The sequence below is a fragment of the Schistocerca cancellata genome, chromosome 4, assembly GCF_023864275.1.
Source record: "Schistocerca cancellata isolate TAMUIC-IGC-003103 chromosome 4, iqSchCanc2.1, whole genome shotgun sequence".
Classification (NCBI taxonomy): Eukaryota; Metazoa; Arthropoda; class Insecta; order Orthoptera; family Acrididae; genus Schistocerca; species Schistocerca cancellata.
The window spans coordinates 752191746-752215107 of record NC_064629.1 but is presented as its reverse complement, the minus strand read 5'-3'; the positions used below and the strand labels follow the sequence as shown (position 1 = coordinate 752215107).

Genomic DNA, 23362 nt, shown 5'->3' with positions numbered 1-23362 from the left:
ACATAAGTTCATGGCTTGTAGATAATAAACTTACGCTAAATCACAGTAAGACTCGGTGTTCACAGTTTCTAACACACAATTTAACCAAACTCGACGTTTTAATTTCACAGGACGGCCATATAATTAGTGAAACTGAACAGTTCAAATTTTTAAGTGTTCAGATAGATAGTAAACTGTCGTGGTAATCCCACATTTAAAATCTTGTTCAAAGACCTAATGCTTCCATATTTACTGTTCGAACCGTATTTGAAGTAAGTGATCGTTCGACACGAAAATTAATTTACTTTGCTTATTTCCATTCGCTTATGTCGCATTATATAATATTTTTGGTAACTCTTCGCATTTTAGAAGGATATTTTGGCTCGGAAAGAGGCAGTTCAGGCAATAAATGGTATATATATATATATATATATATATATATATATATATATATATATATATATACACTCCTGGAAATTGAAATAAGAACACCGTGAATTCATTGTCCCAGGAAGGGGAAACTTTATTGACACATTCCTGGGGTCAGATACATCACATGATCACACTGACAGAACCACAGGCACATAGACACAGGCAACAGAGCATGCACAATGTCGGCACTAGTACAGTGTATATCCACCTTTCGCAGCAATGCAGGCTGCTATTCTCCCATGGAGACGATCGTAGAGATGCTGGATGTAGTCCTGTGGAACGGCTTGCCATGCCATTTCCACCTGGCGCCTCAGTTGGACCAGCGTTCGTGCTGGACGTGCAGACCGCGTGAGACGACGCTTCATCCAGTCCCAAACATGCTCAATGGGGGACAGATCCGGAGATCTTGCTGGCCAGGGTAGTTGACTTACACCTTCTAGAGCACGTTGGGTGGCACGGGATACATGCGGACGTGCATTGTCCTGTTGGAACAGCAAGTTCCCTTGCCGGTCTAGGAATGGTAGAACGATGGGTTCGATGACGGTTTCGATGTACCGTGCACTATTCAGTGTCCCCTCGACGATTACCAGTGGTGTACGGCCAGTGTAGGAGATCGCTCCCCACACCATGATGCCGGGTGTTGGCCCTGTGTGCCTCGGTCGTATGCAGTCCTGATTGTGGCGCTCACCTGCACGGCGCCAAACACGCATACGACCATCATTGGCACCAAGGCAGAAGCGACTCTCATCGCTGAAGACGACACGTCTCCATTCGTCCCTCCATTCACGCCTGTCGCGACACCACTGGAGGCGGGCTGCACGATGTTGGGGCGTGAGCGGAAGACGGCCTAACGGTGTGCGGGACCGTAGCCCAGCTTCATGGAGACGGTTGCGGATGGTCCTCGCCGATACCCCAGGAGCAACAGTGTCCCTAATTTGCTGGGAAGTGGCGGTGCGGTCCCCTACGGCACTGCGTAGGATCCTACGGTCTTGGCGTGCATCCGTGCGTCGCTTCGGTCCGGTCCCAGGTCGACGGGCACGTGCACCTTCCGCCGACCACTGGCGACAACATCGATGTACTGTGGAGACCTCACGCCCCACGTGTTGAGCAATTCGGCGGTACGTCCACCCGGCCTCCCGCATGCCCACTATACGCCCTCGCTCAAAGTCCGTCAACTGCAGATACGGTTCACGTCCACGCTGTCGCGGCATGCTACCAGTGTTAAAGACTGCGATGGAGCTCCGTATGCCACGGCAAACTGGCTGACACTGACGGCGGCGGTGCACAAATGCTGCGCAGCTAGCGCCATTCGACGGCCAACACCGCGGTTCCTGGTGTGTCCGCTGTGCCGTGCGTGTGATCATTGCTTGTACAGCCCTCTCGCAGTGTCCGGAGCAAGTATGGTGGGTCTGACACACCGGTGTCAATGTGTTCTTTTTTCCATTTCCAGGAGTGTATATATATATATATATATATATATTCTTTACTGTCGTTTCATGTTAGCAATATCAGCTTATTCCCAAGAATTAGAAGCTTTTACTCAGTTAATACTCGGCAGAAATCCAATCTGCATTTGGATCGCACTTCCTTAACTCTTGTGCAGAAAGGTGTGCAGTATACTACTACATCCATTTTCAATAACCTACCAAAACAATTCAAAAATCTTAGCAGTAATCCACCTGCTTTCAAATCTAAACTGAATAGTTTCCTCATGGGTCACGCCTTCTATTCTGTTGAGGATTTCCTTGAAAAATCAAGCTGATTCTTATGTTCTATTCTATTCTATTGCGTTGACTTAAACTTATGGCTTATCAACATTTTATTTTATCCGTTATTACTTTTATGTTGTAATTTCATGTACTGACACGTTCCATGATCTCGGAGATTCGCTCCTCAATTTGGTCGTACGGAACTAGACGTGTAAATAAGTAAAAAAATTAAAATAAACGACGACGACGTTTGGCAGGTTGTGGAAAAAATAGTCATCACATAGATCCAATAACCACTTAAACTGAAAAAAGTAAAATTTTTGAAACCCTATAGTTATACGAGAAATATAACGAAAGCTTTCAATAACAAGATGTTTGGTCGAGCGGTTCTAGGCGCTTCAGTCCGGAACCAGGGGCTGCTACGGTCGCAGGTTCGAATCCTGCCTCGGGCATGGATTTGTGTGATGTCCTTAGGTTGAAATAGTTCTAAGTCTAGGGGACTGATGACCTCAGATGGTAAGTCCCATAGGGCTTAGAGCCATCTGAACAAGATGCTTGGTTTGAACACCGCAATACTAGACAGACAGTTAGAGGTGGTATATCCTTGTCTTCCTCCGACCTGATTCACCCACCAAGTCGTATAGGGTGATTCACCTGCATCTACCGACGTCGTTTTATACAACCCGCAATGTTACATCTGGCCTTCAAAATCCACGCGCAAGGTTTTCATATTGTCTCGCTCGCTTCGCGCTATTAGTCATATAGAAAAAAGAAATCGGACAATCCTGTACGAAATTTAATGTTGTTAAATTTTGTTCTGGGATGTGTTTTAGCTAGAGGCAGTAGTTTTCGAGTTATTCGAGAGACACGTACAAAAGTGACCTTCAAACGCACGCACACTCCTCTCCCACCGGTCAGGATTTCTAATATGTTTTTCATGCACTTCCTCCTACCACTGTACAAAAACTCGCGTCTGCACTAATTATTTCCCACATTCGACCTTTTGTGGTCTCCGTTGACTGGCGTTTTATGCCACCGTCTTAGTCGAGCACTTGCAAATTTTCAAACTGACGTTTGTGTAAGTTCTACCTAACATCTCTGTAAATTTAAACAACATAAAATAAACAGGTACATCGTTGTATTCTTCAGGTTTTCTGACACGAAACTACTGTACTCATAAGAGTTAGCTTTGCATCGAATTGTGAACGTAATTAGTTCCAGCGAAACACTTACAAAAGTCGTTTTTCTTTCATTACCCTCATAGGCACGTTTAAATTGATAATGTTAACGAAGTAGCCGAATATGCTGATGGCATAACAGCCCAATCGATAGAAAGCAAAAATGGTCGAATATCGGGAATAGTTCGAGTAGCAGGAAATTTTGTAGGAGGGAGTGCCACGAACAACATACTATTATTCCCGTCTGGTGAGGATCGAGTATCGGGTTTGTGGTGCGTTTGAAGGTCACTTTAATAACTCGGAAACCGTGGCATCCAGCGAAAACGTATCCCAGTACAAAATGTAACTATATTAAATTTACTACAAAAAAAGTCCTATTGGTTTATTCTTTAGAATTAATAATTTGTGCGTAGCGAACAAGAGAATACGAAAATCTCGCTCGTGGCTTTTGAAGGCCAGATGTAACATTAGGGGTTGCATGAAATGATATCAGTAGGGGAAACTGAATCACCTTCTATAGGGATATACAGTGTGACGTGGACTCCAAATCACAATGTTACATGGTACTTTTCACACACAAATCATTGCCGGAGCTGAAAGAAGCGATAAATTACCAAAATCCTTAGACAGTGTAGGGATCGAGTCCTGGATTTGTTGTATGACACTTATACGTTAAGCTACCATCGACTAATCTCGTATGCAGTTAGAATGCAAAACGAGTTTCCAAGTTTGTTTTAACTGTTTTTGACGAGGCACATTTGTAGACAGCTCCGGAAGCAATCTAGTTATTGCAGTGTCTATAGTTCAAAGTTCGATCACTTGACGATGCGCATGGGTTGCTACCGAGACAGCTCATCTTTAGAGCTTTTTTGTCACACTTCTTTCTATGATTCTAAACCAAGGATCCTCACATCCTAATACAAGAAAAATATTTACTATAATTAACGCTTCATGAATATAGGGGAAGACTACTCACGATTAAGTAATTAAAAAATCACAACATAGCAAAATCTAGATGAGTAACATAATTATAAATCAGATACATCAGATTCCGTGTTGGTTACTTTTTTAAGGACACATTCGATTTCTTTCTGCAGTCCGAACTTACGTCCACCACTGACAAACTCGGCGTCGACAGGACTTAATACTTGTAATTTACATTTTCTTCATTCACAACTTTCACAAGGATTCTTATACTTAGTTACTGGACCACATGATTCGTTATTGTAAAAGAAAAAAAGACGTCTCGGCATTTACAGTATTTTTTACCTTGAATCTATGATTAAAATAGATGTTCTTTTGTTATTCGTCATTATCATTTTTAATATTTCCGACGTGGAAGTAATACCCGGTTTAGAGGTTCATGTTCGTGTCGATCATAGATGTCATAGTAGGATAGTTCATGACTGTGTATTTTGGTGAGTAAGCGTTCAGATATAGAGCGAACTTCTTCTGAAATGCTTTTATTGTTAGGTTATTATGTATTGTTGAGTTTCTACCAAACCGCGGGGTATGTAGTATTATTCGCTGTGTTTTGTTCGGAAATTATGGAGTTTATTGATGAGCGTATGCGAAGTTCTGTATGGGATAGGCATGCGGCATTACCGGTCTTAGAATCGATTTGTAAAATAAGAGATTGTCTCTTTTTTCTTTTCAGCAATGATCTTCCGTTTAGTGAGGGTGTTAAGGAAGCTAAAAAAGTTTGTTGTATTCGCTTGGGGACTGGGTGTTGTGTTGCCTTCATTACCATTTCATCCTCATCGACACGTAAGTCGCCGAAGTGGTGTTAACTAAAAAGGCTTGCACCAGGAGGCAAGGCACCCCGCAGGTGGAGTTCCCAGCTTGGCCACACGCATTACCATTTTCGTCTGAGTGCTTTATGACTATATCATCGGCGAATGACACTACAGATACTGGATGCAAGTCTGGCAAATCACTAAAGCGAACCTTCTGGTACTCATGCGCCAGTACAGTAAATATCAGGGGCGTCTTCCATAGTATCTCGTTTTGTTGGGGTCTAAGTTCAATGAAATTACAGAAACGTTATTTTTTGATTTTGGACAGAATCTGTGCAACCGAGCGACAAAATATTTGATTAAAGGTAATTGTCGGTGTACAACCTTTGTTTACCAAATGCTACCGAGTGAGGTGGCGCAGTGGTTAGCACACTGAACTCGCATTCCGGGGGACGACGGTTTAATCCCGCGTCCGGCCACCCTGATTTAGGTTTTCCGTGATTTCCATAAATCAGTCCAGGCAAATGATGGGATGGTTCCTTTGAAAGGGCACGGCCGACTTCCTTCCCCGCCCTTCCCTATCCGATGAGACCGATGGCCTCGCTGTTTTGTCTCTTCCTCCAAACAACCCAACCCAAACCCTAAATGCTGTTGGTCACATCTGGGACACCATAGATTCGGGAAGGGAGCGAAGTGACGCAGTGGCTCAAGCACTGGACTCCCATGACTGGGGATCGGTTTTTAAATCTTCGTCCGGCCATCAACGTTTAGATTTCCCATGGCTCCATTAAGTTGCTAAAGGCAGATGCCGGCATCGTTCCTTTGGAAAGCGGAAGGCCAATTTCTTTCCCGCCCTGAACCAGCCCGAGAGATCGTGTTGCGTCTCTAACGATCGCAATGTCGACAGGACGTGAAACCCTCGTCTTCCTTCCTGTCAGATAAAGAAATCTATATTCGTACTTTGTGCCCTGTCGTGACTACAGAACTCGAGAAGACTGAAATACCTCATACTAGATTTTATTGCCTTGGCCTCTGTCTCAGAACCCGATCGAAAAGCATTGATCCAGTACTCTATTGGGATAGACTAGATGTATCAGTAGAACGAAGAAATGTGGGCACCTGGTAACACTGTAGGCAACGTGTAAGCATAGGTGTCAAACTGTTTTATGTTCCTTGTGTCTTAAAATTGGAGATTTGGCAGATTTCCTTATAACTAACCCGCTTTCTTCTTTCTTATAGTGTCTGAAGATGAAAACAGTGTGACTGAAACCGGTTGCACTGTGAACAGTAACTGCGTAAATAACAAAATAAAAAAATGGCTCTGAGCACTATGGGACTTAACATCTTAGGTCATCAGTCCCCTAGAACTTAGAACTACTTAAACCTAACTAACCTAAGGACATCACACACATCCATGCCCGAGGCAGGATTCGAACCTGTGACCGTAGCAGTCCCGCGGTACCGGATTGCAGTGCCTAGAACCGCACGGCCACCGCGGCCGGCTAAATAACAAAATAAAGGCATATATGTATGACCAGTTACGATCTCCGATGGCAGAATGTTATTGTTGACGTGAAAACCTCTATTTTGATCGTCTGTTGAACTTTCTTGTGTGACAAAATGCTGTCAGATTTCAATCGCTAATAACGACGAGATTAATAACGCGTAAACAGTAGTTGAGCCTACAAGGGGTAGATCCTGTCTGTGCGTGTTTGTCGCGCAGTATTTGTTTTGCCTGTGACGTCATCGTACCGCTGTAGGCGCATGCGCGTGATTGTTACGAATTAGCATTGGGTAACGTTATAAATTGGTGTTGCGTGTGTATACTTTTAGTTAGAGCATTGATTCCGATGTTATTTTTTGCAGAGCACTACTACGACACAAAATGAGGCAACAAAATTATTCGCCGGAACAGCGGTGCAAATCGGTATTAAATTGAAAGTTAAAAAAAAAAAAAAAGATGTCGCCTCATATGACTCCTAAATTTTCTTGGAATTATAAAAAATGTAAGTCAGAGGAAAGCTCACGTCGAAAGGAATCCAAAAGGTCTTATACTGGGAGAATGCAAGACCTACGGCAGTGTCGGAAAGTAAATGAAAAAACGGCAAAAAGCTGTTACGTAGCTGGCTCATCGGACCTACAGCGACTAGTGACCTTTAGGACTTGTGATTTATTTATTCTGAATCATTACACTTCTCTTTGTAACTATTGTATTAAAGAGATTGATAATGAAATTATGTACTAATACGAAACGCTTATTATGATTGTATCCTTACGTTTTCACGAAAAATCTACGGCGCGGACCCATAATGCACTCACAAGAATGTTTTCTTCGAAAGACTGCGATTTATTTGAAGACTTAAAAAAATGTCATTCATCCACGAAAGAGGTGGTTTGGAAACCTCTTATTTGAGCGATTCTTGAGTACTGTCATTACGGGACCCTTACCGCATAATATTAATTTCGTCACACTAAACTCGACAGCATCACGGAGATGCACATCGCACAGTATTGGCAGGAGCTGCAAGAGAGTTGTTGCGCATCACTGGAAGGTTTGTTGTTAACGATACCAGAACGTACTTTCCAAGAAGAGTCAGGCCGGCCGTTGTGCCGAGTGGTTCTAGGCGCTTCAGTCTGGAACCGCGCGACCGCTACGGTCGCAGGTTCGAATCTTGCCTCGGGCATGGGTGTGTGTGATGTCCTTAGGTTAGTTAGGTTTAAATAGTTCTAAGTACTAGGGGACTGATGACCTCAGATGTTAAGTCCCATATTGCTCAGAGCCGTCTGAACCATTTTTGTAAAAAAGTCAGATGATATATTATTCATATTAGTTGATGACGCTGGCTGCTCGCGGGTGTAACTGGAAAGAGTGGATGTGATCGTGGCACCCAAAGTACGCTCCGCTACAAACCGTAAGCAGGTTTGCGGCGTGTAGATAAGCTAAAGCCCAACCAAGAATTGACGAGATGTTGTGTTCCGTTTCATAGCGATGAGAATTACTCGTCGGAAATGTTTGCAGGTGACTTTTATACACTCCTGGAAATGGAAAAAAGAACACATTGACACCGGTGTGTCAGACCCACCATACTTGCTCCGGACACTGCGAGAAGGCTGTACAAGCAATGATCACACGCACGGAACAGCGGACACACCAGGAACCGCGGTGTTGGCCGTCGAATGGCGCTAGCTGCGCAGCATTTGTGCACCGCCGCCGTCAGTGTCAGCCAGTTTGCCGTGGCATACGGAGCTCCATCGCAGTCTTTAACACTGGTAGCATGCCGCGACAGCGTGGACGTGAACCGTATGTGCAGTTGACGGACTTTGAGCGAGGGCGTATAGTGGGCATGCGGGAGGCCGGGTGGACGTACCGCCGAATTGCTCAACACGTGGGGCGTGAGGTCTCCACAGTACATCGATGTTGTCGCCAGTGGTCGGCGGAAGGTGCACGTGCCCGTCGACCTGGGACCGGACCGCAGCGACGCACGGATGCACGCCAAGACCGTAGGATCCTACGCAGTGCCGTAGGGGACCGCACCGCCACTTCCCAGCAAATTAGGGACACTGTTGCTCCTGGGGTATCGGCGAGGACCATTCGCAACCGTCTCCATGAAGCTGGGCTACGGTCCCGCACACCGTTAGGCCGTCTTCCGCTCACGCCCCAACATCGTGCAGCCCGCCTCCAGTGGTGTCGCGACAGGCGTGAATGGAGGGACGAATGGAGACGTGCCGTCTTCAGCGATGAGAGTCGCTTCTGCCTTGGTGCCAATGATGGTCGTATGCGTGTTTGGCGCCGTGCAGGTGAGCGCCACAATCAGGACTGCATACGACCGAGGCACACAGGGCCAACACCCGGCATCATGGTGTGGGGAGCGATCTCCTACACTGGCCGTACACCACTGGTAATCGTCGAGGGGACACTGAATAGTGCACGGTACATCCAAACCGTCATCGAACCCATCGTTCTACCATTCCTAGACCGGCAAGGGAACTTGCTGTTCCAACAGGACAATGCACGTCCGCATGTATCCCGTGCCACCCAACGTGCTCTAGAAGGTTTAAGTCAACTACCCTGGCCAGCAAGATCTCCGGATCTGTCCCCCATTGAGCATGTTTGGGACTGGATGAAGCGTCGTCTCACGCGGTCTGCACGTCCAGCACGAACGCTGGTCCAACTGAGGCGCCAGGTGGAAATGGCATGGCAAGCCGTTCCACAGGACTACATCCAGCATCTCTAAGATCGTCTCCATGGGAGAATAGCAGCCTGCATTGCTGCGAAAGGTGGATATACACTGTACTAGTGCCGACATTGTGCATGCTCTGTTGCCTGTGTCTATGTGCCTGTGGTTCTGTCAGTGTGATCATGTGATGTATCTGACCCCAGGAATGTGTCAATAAAGTTTCCCCTTCCTGGGACAATGAATTCACGGTGTTCTTATTTCAATTTCCAGGAGTGTATGTTGTTGCCAACGTGCAGGCTGTAGGATACACAAAATTGTGGGCCAAACTCGCAGAACGGCTCTTTCTTTGAGAACCAGATGCTTCTTTGATAAGCCGCTGCCAGTTATGTTGTGAAGTTGACCCCTGAAGTGATAGCGTACGACGAAGAGATTCTTCTCATCCGTTAGATTAACAAACAAGGACTTACTCCAGGGCGCAGTTTGCGTGGAAGACTGCAGTAGCAAAATGTATACTTGGAGACAAATATAAAGTTTTTCTCGATATTAACAGAATATCAGCCCAGTTTACTAAGTTAGTGAAGGGGTACAGGATTTTCACCAATGGCTCAATCCTTCTAGCAAGCAAACAGTTTGAGCGGGACTCAGTCGGGAAATATTTGGGTAGCTCTGCCTTTAGCGATCGCGACGGTTTGACCTGTTGATTATTGACACAGAACTTCGTAGAAAAGTGGTTTTCTCTTAGTATGTAAACCCGAAAAGACTCTTTTGAACCCGCTTTGGCGTTCTGGACGTATAATGCGTACTTCTTCGTCCGGCGATTGAAGTGACGTACCCAGCTAGCTATTCGGGGATCCAAAGTTTAAAGTGTACTCCGAACCACGATGCAACATGCCACTTTTCACATTAACAAAACAATGACATAAGTAAAGATGCAATAAGTGTTAGAAAAAATTCTGGGACCGATAGAGCATCCGATCCCCGAACCTTTCATAGTCTTCTTCTCGCGTCCTGAGGTTCCTCTTCATGAGTATCCAAGTATCTAAGTAAACCTTCAGTATATTCTTAATGTGTACACGTGCAGTCGTATAGTAAAACATAAATACACGGACATGGTTTTTCAGACTTGTTGTTCTTATCTACTTTAGCTTTCAAACGGAGTCTTTCCAATGAAATAGTAATGTAACAGAAAAATAAATGACCGAAAAGATTCTACTTACAGTTACGTAGCAAGCACCACTTGAAGGAAGCAATCAGACGTTCTTTGTTTTTAAGATGTGCACATGATCACCCGAGCCAAACGCTCTCCTATGACTGGCATTTATTCTTCTTTTGTCTCAAATACAGTTGATAACATGCCCACTGTGTAGTATCAGTGAACTCCATTCATCCTGATAGCACTGCAGACTAAGCGGATTTTTGCTGGTAGACTTCCATGTGTTAGATGTTGCTTTCCATCTTCCTTTTAAATTTGCTTATAGATTTCAAGCAGAAGTCTTATAATTTCCGAGCGCTGACTTTTTCATTTGAGCAATACAACAAAATTGCTTACAGACAGAATAGTAGTCATATAGTGGGAGTTCGAGATTTAATGGGACATACTGTAAATGGAGGCGATTTAAAGGAACAAAATGGTTCAAATGGGTCTAAGCACTATGGGACTTAACATCTGAGGTCATCTAGACCAGAACTACTTAAACCTAACCAAACTAAGAACATCACACACATCCATGCCCGAGGCAGGAATCGAACCTGTGACCGTAGCAGTCGCGCGGTTCCAGACTGTAACGCCTCGACAACAGCGGCTTAAAGGAACAGATATGATTCAAAGGGTCAGCAGATAAGCAGTATAAAATACGAGCCAAGATAACGATCTTATTTCAAGGTTACTGATACGGACTTCAAGTGTCAGGTTACACATTTCTGTTAGTAAATCCAAGGACACTTGCACTGCTTCCCCCTCACGGGGGGCTACCAACAATTGCTCCAGATCATTTGGGGTAATTCCTGTTGTACCAACACACCTTAGGCATGTAGGTTAGGTGATGATGTATCTCGATATTGGTCGTGCGATATAATGGTTCTGAGCACTATGGGACTTAACATCTGAGGTCATCAGTCCCCTAGACTTAGAACTACTTAAACCTAACTAACCTAAGGACATCACACACATCCATGCCCGAGGCAGGATTCGAACCTGCGACCGTAGCGGTCGCGCGGTTCCAGACTGTAACGCCTAGAACCGCTCGGTCACTCCGGCCGGCCCGTGCGATATAAAATTGGTGGGGAGTCCCTAGACTGATCGCGGGAAACCTCTCACCCCTGCACCAATAAGATTCAAGCTCCGCTTCTCCCTTATCGTTGTTTATAACTACTTCATCATGGGGAGATACTACACGTTATCAACAAACTTCTCATTATTTCATCTGTGGTAGTGTCAATATGTAATTCATGTGTATTACTTTGCGTTTACGGAATCTTATCGCTTTACACTCCATCCAAACACTTTCCGACATCGCTCGAGGCGGCGCAGTAGTTAGCACACTGGACTCGCATACGGGAGAACGATGATTCAAACCCGCGTCCGTCCATGCAGATTTAGATTTTCCGTTATTTTCACAAATCACTCCAGGAAAATGCCGGGATGGTTCCTTTGAAAGGGCACGGCCGATTTCCTTCCCCATCCTTGAAACATTCCGAGCTTGTGCTCGGTCTCTAGTGACTTCGATGTCGACAGGACGTTGAACCATAATCTTCCATTTAAATACTTTCCGATTCTAAATACATACGATTTGCAACGCACGTGTATTGGGAGAGAATACCATAGCATTCAGAATCTAAATAAATAACATTACCGTCTCGTCATGCACACAGAACTAGTGTGAGGATGAAAATTTTGTCTTGTTACTATGTCTCACTAGAGTGCGCATCTTTCGACTGTTAACGCATATGCGGTGTTGCATATTCTGATTACTGTGTCTGTATAATGCTTTTTAGTTCTATGCGTATGTGTGTCGTCATATCTCTCCATCCCGCCGCTGTATAAATAACAAACTCCATATATTTTTGCGAAGGTGTCTGCGAGCGCTCTCAACATTCAGCGCAAAGCTCTCAGTCATTTTAGGAGCAGATGGTGCTGTGATTCTAATAGTTATCTTCCTTGGTACAAACTTGTAGCTTTCTGGAGGAATATCTAAGAGATATCCAGACACTTTCATCTACCGCTTAAGTCACAACTTCCGATTACTGCCTATGTATTAATACAGATATCCTGTATAACCGTATCACAACTAGATTTTACCGTATTTTTGACATTTTTTACTGTCTTCTCCATATTTTTCCATTTCTTCTGTTTTTTAGTATTTTGCCATTTTTCCACATTTATCTATATTCAGTAGGTGAATGCACAAGTGTATATATGCTATTATTTCTTACGTTACCAGGTGTGGGTTGCTATTATTACCATGGAACTGAGATACAAACCCCAAACCCAGCCAGAGTACCTACAAGCTATACGTCTTCTAAATGTCAAATTACATTACACTAACTGCCAAAGACAGAGCTAATACACTTACACACACACCTAGATCGATTGCTATGGAGGGAGTTTGTTGACAGTATTTCTTCCTACATCCCTCCGGCCGCCTCCCCCCCCCCCCCACCCCCGCCCTCCTTCCACCCCTAAGCGTACTGTAGTGGATCCACCTTCGGACTATACCTCTGGTGGTATGTGGACATTTTCCCACACTAGGATGCTGCCCTGAACTTAACATACGTGGATCCATTTTCAATACGTGGATCCATTTTCAGACACTTCCTATATCCACGTCTACATCAACACTTATATGAACCCGTCACGAAACGTGCTGCTTTTCATTGAATCCTCTCTATATCATCTACCAGTCCTACTTGATAAGAGACCAGGATTGACAATCAATATTCAGGAATCGGTCAAACGAGCCCCTTTTAAGGGACATCTTTCGTGGATGTGTTACATTTCCTTGAGATTCTTCCTATGAAACACGGACGTAGCGCAGTTAGATCCACTCCGAACAATACCCCAGGTATAATGTTAGTGGATCCACTGCCGGATATTAACCTGGAATTAACCTCGGTGCACCCACGCCGAGTAATATGCCGAATGTATCACTGATGGAGCCACCTTGTGCAGGTATCGGCCCGTGTGTTTTCGATACACGCTGTGTCTCAGGTTTTTACCATCCTTCGTGATCAAGTTTTAGTTTCTTTAGCTTCTCAATGAAATGTCCTGAGTCCTTCAGGTACGTATCATGCTTTCTCACTTGCGGATGAAGCAGAGAGGCCAAGTTTTTCTCCAGTTTATACATTGATGAGCCAGGAGCTCTAACAATAGGTCTTACGAAATATTATTCTTATGGATCTTTGGTAATCCATACAACACTTCTGTGTTGCGCAGGTTCCTCTGTATGTCGGCGAAGAGAGAAGATGCCTTGATTAACTGATTCGTATTTCTTGTGATCCGCTGCGCCGGATAAGCGCTTAGTTTTCGGTAAGTAGTAGGATCTAATAGGTCCCGGGTGTTCTGCTCATAAGCGCTGATCCGAAGCAGCGGATCATACGGGATACGAATCGGTTAATCAAGGCGTCTTCTAAATGGTTCAAAATGGCTCTGAGCACTATGGGACTTAACATCTGAGGTCATCAGTCCCCTAGAACTAAGAAGTACCTGAACTTAACTAACCTAAGGACACTACAACATCCATGCCCGAGGCAGGATTCGAACCTGCGACCGTAGCAGTCGCGCGGTTCCGGACTGAAGCGCCTAGAACCGCTCGGCCACCGCGGCCGGCAAGGCGTCTTCTCTCTCGGCTTACATACAGATGGACCTACATAACACACAAGCTCTACCACGTCAGCTATATGGATCAACGAAGATAATAAGAAGAATGTTCAATTAAGACCGATTGTTAACGCCCATGGCTCACCGGCGTATAAACTGGCGAAAAACTTGACCTCTCTGCTCCAGCTGCACGTGGGAAAGCCTGATACATACAAAAGGACTGAGGACATCTCATTGAGAAGCTGCAGAAACTAAAATTTGGAGCGAACGACATCCTGGTCAGCTTTGCGTTGTTCCTTTGTTTAGCAAAGAACCGCTCAGTGACACTCTGGAGCACATCGGTTCCATTTTCCCAGAAGACATCATCGAGTTCTTTCATGCATGTCTCACCGCGAGCTATTTCATGTGGAATGTCAACTTCTGCAAACAGCTGGAAGGTGTCACCAAGGATAAACCTCTTAGTCCAGTGATCACCAACTTCTTCGTGAAAATTTCGAAGCACAGGCACTAGACTTGGCGCCTTGTAAACCTAAGGTGTGGTAAAAATATGTCGACGAAATCTTCGTTGTGTGGAACCATGATGAGAAGCAGCTCGGTGACTTTCTAAGACTCGTCAACAGCCTCCATGCCAACGTAAAATTTACCATGGAGGTAGAAAAGGACCAACAGCTACCTTCTCTAGATGTGCTGGTCACGGGGGATGGTGAAAACCTAGGACAAAGCGTGTACCGAAAACAGACACACAAGGACCGATACCTGGACAAACTGTCAAATATTCACCCGAGCCAGAAAAAGAGGCATGATTGACACGCTCGAAACGCGAGCAAGACGAATATGTGAGCCGCAGCACCTCATATGCGAGATGCAGTACCTGGAAAGCGTCCTGAGGGACACGTACACCACCTGTTGCACAGAAGTGTCACAGAATCCAACATACTGGGACTGAAACATTGGAAAACGAAATGTCGGGTACGTCCTTTCTGCCATACATTCCCAGAGTGACGGACAGAATCGGCCGTATATTGCCCAAACAGGCCGTGAAGACTGTTTATAAGCCGACAAAGTATATCAAAGAGTGTCTCACATCGGTAAAAGAGAAATGGGACCCACTTGCAATGTCGGGAATATACTGCGTACTATGTACATGTGAAAAGCCTGTGTTGAAATGACTGGAAGCTCAAACAACACCAGGGTCACCGAGCATAAGCGGCATTTCAGGCTGGAGGAGGAGGGGAATTCGGTCGTGGCGGAGAATGCGCTGTGTGGCACCTCATAGTAAAATTCGCTGACGCGGAATTTCTTGCTGTAGAGAAGAGCTATCAAACCCGCTTATTCAGAGAAGCTATAGAAACACACAAACACGACAATAGCTTCAATGAGAAATAAGGAAGCCTCAAGGTGGACGGATCCTGGATTCCCGTGCTGCAGCGAACGACTGTTGCAGGTAGCAAGGCGGCAACAGTAGTGGAAATGCCCACGGAAAAGCCCCTGGGCGGGCGCGCCAGGTCACATAATTTGTTGCCGTGAGTTCGAGTTCAGTCCGCCATCAGCAGTGCATGGTGAAGCGTTGACAAATTCAGCGAGTCGCGCTAGCGAATCGTCAGAAAAATTAACAAACAAACGTCGGCTGGAGAACCCAAGACAAAAGCCAACAGGCAGTTTAACCACAGTAACAAATGTCGAAAATACGGTAAAATCTGGATATAATATGGTCATACAGGATATTTGTATTTATACATACAAAGTAGTCGAAAGTTGTGAAATAAGGAGTAGATTACAGTGTCTGAAGAGTTATTTGATTTTTTCTCAGAAAGCTACAAGTTTGTACCAAGGACGAAAGCTATTAGAATCACAGCACCATCTGCTCCCAAAATGACTGAGAGCTCTTCGCTGAATGCTGAGAGAGGTCGTAGACCCCTTGGCAAAAATATACGGAGTTTGTTACATATACAGTGAGATGGAAGATACATGACGCCACACATACATTGAGAAATAAAACAGCATTACATAGATGGAGTAATCGGAATATGTCGTAGAGAGGGACTAGTGATCCTTAATGTAACGGGTGTATATAAGAGTGATTTTGACGCCACATATGTTTCAATAGTGGATAAACGGTGTCTTCTAGAGGGACATAGTGTCAAAACGAAACTGTCGTACTCGCACTACTACTGTGTGCCTGATGAAACGATAATACTATTTGTTTGGATTATGAATACTGTGGTATTCTCTCCCAAAACACCCAACTTGTAAGACATATTTATTTGAAATCGAAAAGTATTTGGATGCACTGTAAAGTGGTATGATTTCATAAACGAAAAGCCATACACATGCATCACATATTGACACTACTACAGATGAAATCACGAGAAGTTAGCTGGTCGCAGGTAGCATACATTTTCAGAATGAGATTTTCACTCTGCAGCGGAGTGAGCGCTGATATGAAGAACGGGGCGTGAGTCGTGCTTGGGTAGCTCAGTTGGTAGAGCACTTGCTCTCGAAAGGCAAAGGTCCCGAGTTCGAGTCTCGGTCCGATACACAGTTTTAATCTGCCAGGAAGTTTCATATCATCGCTCACTCCGCTGCGAAAGAAGTATCCAATGAAAAAAAAAAAAAAAAAGAAACACCAACCATGTAAGTAATGAGGGTGGTGTAAAAGTTTATTTTCAGCAGTTTGTATTTGGAGTATCAATACTTTAGTACAAGTCAACTTTTGCAGTGTTTTCTGCAGCAATGTATTACTGTAATAGACATTTATTTTTCTACAAAAAAGTAATAAACAGTAATTTCCTTTGTGTTATAGGCAAATCAACGCGCTTCTCAGGAGGATTTAAATCATCGCACATGAAACAATGAACAGGAGTCCGAAGTGGGGTCTTTTCGCAAGTCGTCTGTAGCTGACTGTCGAACTTCCGTTCCTTTGAGAAGCTATTTTGTCTTCACAATGTCAAATCAACTGAAATTGATTTCATTAGCTAATCACGTGCAAACTTTCTGGCTCAGTAGAAGGGGAAATTACTGAGACATAAGCCTGAATTCCTGCACACAATTCTGTGAGATGGAACGACGCTGAAAAGGCCGAGTACTGCTGCAAAGCCGTTCCAGGTGCACTAATAAATTTCCAAAGCTGTTGCTCGACACTGTCGCCAAAAGAAGCTATTGCTCGACACAGCCGTTAAAACAAACAACCGACCGTGCGTCACACTCATAACCTAGAGCACACGAAGAGAGCCAATATTGCAAAAGCAGGGCAACGCTTGTAACTCATTCCCACAGAGCGAGTAGAGCCATAGCAAGGAGCACAAATGGTGCAGTATGACAGCATCCAAAATGTCTTCTCACACCTCTGGTTAACACTTTGGAAAAGAATCCCGAGCATAGCTCGGCCCACAACTTTATGTTAAAAACACAGCGCCTGAGCCACCTATCGCTCTAAAACTGGATTCATTTCGTATGAGAACAATGTACGGACGTCTCGCTATCTGTCTCTTGACTGTTACTGCCTTCGGTTTTAAATCTCTAGAATTATTTTGAAAGATACATTAGCGAACGTAGCGGCTACTGACACGAATGGCTGAGCCAGTATGAGCGCACTGAATGTGTGTACTCGCTAGGTTTCACAGTTTGCTGTAATTCTGCTACAAATCCACCACGTCTGTTGCTTGAGCAAGAAATTTTGGAAGCTTAAGAGGAAGAAATTGCTCAACAACTCACCCCACAATTTTTTCATGGAAGGATAATTATACGTTCTGTCATCATTATTTTAAATAACTAAAGAATATATGAGAAATAAATCTTGAAGCCAGGTCCTTTTTGTCCAGTTTCCTAGGCCCGATATTCTTTTAAGTGGGCGGTCTCCAAAGTGTTATACGAGGGCAAATGCACGCCTAACATGCTACAAAGACTTCATGTCTGCCTTTAAATACTTCAGTTCCAGACATCTCCTCCTCGGTGTGTGATCATTCTGTCTACATCACCGATCCCTGCGGAATGACAGCCTCGCTAATTACAGATTAGGCCTACTGGCCAACCGTGGTTTGTTGCTTGCTGCCTGTCTAAAGACTTCCACTACGACACTGCAGCCTGTCGGCTGTGGTGGGACTCCACTGCCTCGCGAACGCTACGGTCGCAGGTTCGAATCCTGCCTCGGGCATGGATGTGTGTGATGTCCTTAGGTTAGTTAGGCTTAAGTAGTTCTAAGTTCTAGGGAACTGGTGACCTCAGATGTTAAGTCCCATAGTGCTCAGAGCCATTTAAACCACTCCACTGCCGCACGCTACTGCCACAGCCGTGACTGATAGAAGATGCGGACCTACTGGGTCTTCCTCTGATGAGGGGCCAAACCGACTAACTGCAAGCTTCCCTTCTGCTGGAGTGCCGCCCGGCTTTAAGATTACTGCCTTCCTGACTGTATGCTGCGTGTGCTGAGCGAGCCCTGGGTTTCCACCTTCACGACGGCTGCCATCCGGAAGATGCTGTGGGTATAGGTGTAAGCGTGCATCCATCTTGGAGAGTCCTGATGCCCATTGTATCCGCAGAGGTGGGTCTGTGGGCCCTCTGCCTCACCCCACGCCACATTGCTGCCAGGCAGTGTGCCTGACCTGTCGCAAGCTACGTGAGCTGCGGAGTGTGGTGACTACCATTCCTCGCCGATATGTAACCGAGGAGCCCAGCCTGTTTCCTGTGCACCAGGTAAGACAGTGTGCATTGTAGAAATCACGTAAATAAAACATTACTGCAGATACCACTGTTTCACCTCCTGACCCGGTGGTTGGCCGTTACAGTACTATTGACTCAAAAATTAAATGATTGTTTTAATCTAAAGCTCTATGTAAGCTGCAATTTCCCAAATTATTTGCCGGCCGGTGTGTCCGAGCGCTTCTAGGCGCTTCAGTCTGGAACCGCGCGACCGCTACGATCGCAGGTTCGAATCCTGCCTCGGGCACGGATGTGTGTGATGTCCTTAGGTTAGTTAGGTTTAAGTAGTTCTAAGTTCTAGGGGACTGATGACCTCAGATGTTAAGTCCCATAGTGCTCAGAGCCATCTTTGAACCAAATTATTTCATGAGGTGTGCAGCTGTAGATATTTGCAATAGGCTTTGTAAGCTGTAGCTAGTTACGTCCATTTTCTATGTTGTGCTTTCCGCAGAGGTGAACAATGCACCTGGGATAGTATGTATTTACTTCGCTGGACACTGCTTTCGTAAATGTCTATGATGCTACACAACAGAAAAGCTCAAGTATAAAATAATGATTTTTTTTTTACCTTGGACTACTTGTTTGATATCACTCTTCATGTACTATAGAACTCCGATGTCATTTTGAAAAGAATTCAGTACTTCTATATGAAGTTATTGGGAAGCAGAGTTAGAGAATCCGTTAACAGGGACTAGGCAGTCTTCACTCTACCCACCCCCTTACAAACACCGGCAAGTCCCACATCCTCATTTTCACAGTACGGCAAAAGTAAGGTGATACACGTGAGCGGAACATGCGGGTGTCCAAGCACACACGGAATTCAGTCCACCATAATCTTAAGAGGCAAAAACGAACAATTTAATGAAGCAAATACGGGTTGGCGAGCTTGGCCTTGAGCCATCTACCTTGGTTATGTGGTCCGAAAACGATGTGTCCGTGTACTTGTAAATTTATCTTTACTTTTTTTTTTTACTGTGGTTTCGTTGCCATCACCGTTGTATAATTACGGAAACTGCTGTTGCAATGTTACATATTTTGTTGCAATACTTATTTCTCATCCACGGTATCCTGTTCAATTTACGTGGTAGACTTCGACCTATCGACATCCCAAGTGCGACTCTAGTTTATGTTTCTTTACTGACCGATTAGTTTTGGGTTTTTCCCTTCTCACAAGTCACTTATTTGGGTTTAAGATATGTTTGGTGTGGATAGTTCTATTTGTGCCATCGCAGATACGCGACTTGGGAAAATGAGTAAATCCCTAAACTAGTCAGCCAATAAATAAATGGCAGCTTGAGTGTTAAATATTTTAAAATGTCTTTTCTACAGTATCTGAGAGCTGTAAGATGCAACTCACTGAACACGTCAATACTTTTATTCGGGGTGCTAAATGTAACATATTACTTATCGTCTGGTGAACTTACGTGTTTATTAACAAGGATTTTCTGGCTAATATCTCAAATGACGGAACAGAGTTGCGCATTAACAAAATTAACCAGTAATGGACGACAAAATCAAGTATCCAGATTGAGAACCGGGCTATTAGGTTTTGTAACTGTCGTGGCTGGTCTCTCACTTATACATTCGGACGCGGGATGAGAAAAATGTTGATAAGGCAGACAGTCTTGTTTAAAGAACTAATTTATCTGTGATTTCGCCCTCTGTTTTGGCTTGGCTGCGCCAAGTTTAGGGATATTTGGAACTTGGACATAAGTGCAACTTCGGCAATAGTGGCCAGCTGTTACAGACAGTGCTAATGAAGAGTCCGTCTAGGGACAGTACTTGGCTTTTCTCATTCTTTTACATACTGTGTTTAGCCAGCATGTGAAGTTCCACAAAACCAAAGTCAAAGAAAAAATAGAATTCATATTCTGTTGACATCAGACGTCATTGGAAACAGAGCACTAACATAGCTGGACGACCAAGTGAACGTTGGTATGTATAAGAGGCTATCAAAAAGTTTCCGTTCGAAGGTCGCTCAGAGCAGAATCGATATGACAATCACGCCAAACCGCTGTGAGCACTGAGGCACTCATCCCACCGACGCACCAGGTTGAAGATAACCGTTTCAAATGTTCAAATGTATGTGAAATCTTATTGGACTTAACTGATACGGTCATCAGTCCCTAAGCTTACACACTACTTAACCTAAATTATCCTAAAGGACAAACACACACACCCATGCCCGAGGGAGGACTCGAACTTCCGCCGGGACCAGCCGCAAAGTCCATGACTGCAGCGCCTCAGACGCTCGGCTAATCCCGCGAAGATACCCGTTTCGTGAAACAACCTGTCCTACAGCATGGAAGAGTCAGTAACTGCCTGCTGCGCATCCTCGTAGGACAGGAATCGTCGACCTTTCCAATCCTTTCTTAAGGAACCGAAGGAGTGATAATAGCATGAGGAGAGATACGAGGGCTGTCCAGAAAGTAAGTTCCAATTGATTGCGAAGTAGAAACCACAGTGAAAATCAGAAATGTTTTGTTTGTAACAGTTAGCTGCACCTTCCAGCTACTTCTCTACGTAGTCACCGATCGGACTTAGACGTTTGTCATAGCGTTGTACCAACTTTCCAGTACCCTCGTTATAGAAAGCAGCCGCCAGTGCTTTCCGCCAATTCTCTACGCTGGCCCACAGCTCGTTGTCTGTGCCAAAATGTTGTCTTCATAGCCAGTGATTCATGTGAGCAGACATGAGACTCAGAGGGAGACAATTACGGGCTGTATTGTGGGTAATCAAACATTTCCAATTGAAAACGATGCAGGAGCATCTTCATTGCCCCTGCAGAATGCGGCTGAGAATTGTCTTGAAGAAGAAACCGGACGACACTTACATAATGTTGGCTGCATAGCTTCAGGCGAAATTTCTGACCAGGCCCTCGTACTTGGCGGGAAACACTATTTGCTAGACATCTTTACGCGCTCACTGTGAGCTCAGAAATGAGAAGTGCGACGTGTTGCTATCTAGGGTCGTACTAGAGACATTGCCCAACACATCTGTGCAAAGCTTTATCGGATTTTCATAGTCGTTTCCATTTCGCGACCGATCGGAACTTACTTTCTGGACACCCTTCGTACTATAGGGCGGGTGCTCGAGTGTCTCCCGCTTGAGTTGGCCTAACTTCTGCGTTGCGATTGGCCTGGCGACTTTTGTCGATTCGCGACCAGCACGGAACTTGGCGCAACATTTACCACAAGAGTGGGTTCTAACAGACATGCTATCCAATACACATTCTTCATTCTCGGATGAATATCTAGCGGCGTTTGTCCTTCGGGAGTCAAGAAAAAAATAACAACACGTTAGTCCTATTGGTGGTAATGTCGCCATAGTTTACGTTTCCGTATTCACTGCACCCACGTAGGAAAGACAAAAATGCCACACCAATCTCTTGCCTACATGTCGGTGCTTATACGCCAGCATCAGCTTCACGCTACGTTGCATATAGGCTGCAGCAACGCCCTCAAACGGGAACTTTTAGATTGCTGCTTGTAGAAATAATCATCCAAGCTTTCGCATGAACTAATTTAGGGGCACCACAGCAAACTGAGATCAGGACCCAGAACCCTGTTTCTCCATAGTTTCGGACTTTTCAAATTTCTTGGAATCCAGCAAAGATCTCCCTTCTTTCCTTTACCAACCTTCCGCCTGGCTACATGTCCAGCCCACAGTCATGCCAATTTCATTATAGTCATATTTATATCTTCCACTCCCGTCTATTCCGCGATGCATTTGATTGTTTTCTTGTTGTTGTTGTCTTCAGTCTACAGACTGGTTTGATGCAGCCTCCATGCTACTCTATCTTATGCAAGCTTCTTCATCTGCAAGAAACTGCTGCAACCTACATCCTTCTGAATCTCCTTAGTGCATTCATCTCTTGGTCTCCCTCTACGATTTTTACCTCCACGCTTCCCTCCAATACTAAATTATTGATCCCTTGATGCCTCAGAACATGTCCTACCAACCGATCCCTTCTTTTAGTCAAGTTCTCTTCTCCTCAATTCTATTTAGTATCTCCTCATCAGTTACGTAATCTACCTATCTAATCTTCAGCATTTCGAAAGCTTCTATTATCTTATTGTCTAAACTATATATCACCCATGTTTCACTTCCATACATGGCTACACTCCATACAAGACTTCCTGATATTTAAATATATATTTGATGTCAACAAATTTCTCTTCTTCAGAAACGCTTTCCTTGCCATTGCCAGCCTACATTTTATATCATTACATCGACCATCATCAGTTATTTTGATCCCAAAGCAGCAAAACTCATCTACTACTTTAAGTGTCTCGTTTCCTGATCTTATTATCTCAGCATCACCGCATCACCTGATTTAATTCGAATACATTCCATTATCCTCGTTTTGCTTTTGTTGATGTTCATCTTATGTCCTCCTTTCAAGACACTGTCCATTCCGTTCAACTGCTCTTCCAGGTCCTCTGCTGTCTCTGGCAGAATTACAATGTCATCGGCGAACATCAAAGTTTTTATTTCTTTTCCATGGGTTTTAATTCCTACTGCAAATTTTTCTTTTGTTTTATTTATTGCTTGCTCAATATACAGATTGAATAACATCTGACGTAGGCGACAATCCCGTCTCACTCCTTTCCCATCCACTGCTTCCCTTTCATGC

The 23362-nt window shown here is 44.6% G+C and overlaps 1 protein-coding gene and 1 non-coding gene across 3 annotated transcripts in view; one reads left to right on the top strand and one right to left on the bottom strand.

The window, feature by feature from the left end:
• Nucleotides 1-23362, bottom strand: part of LOC126184342 (zinc finger protein rotund-like) — an 883010-nt gene that overhangs the window by 326319 nt on the left and 533329 nt on the right. The window lies entirely within an intron of this gene.
• On the top strand, nt 16493-16567 carry Trnas-cga (transfer RNA serine (anticodon CGA)). The gene has a single exon. It is a non-coding gene; the product is annotated as a tRNA-Ser (tRNA).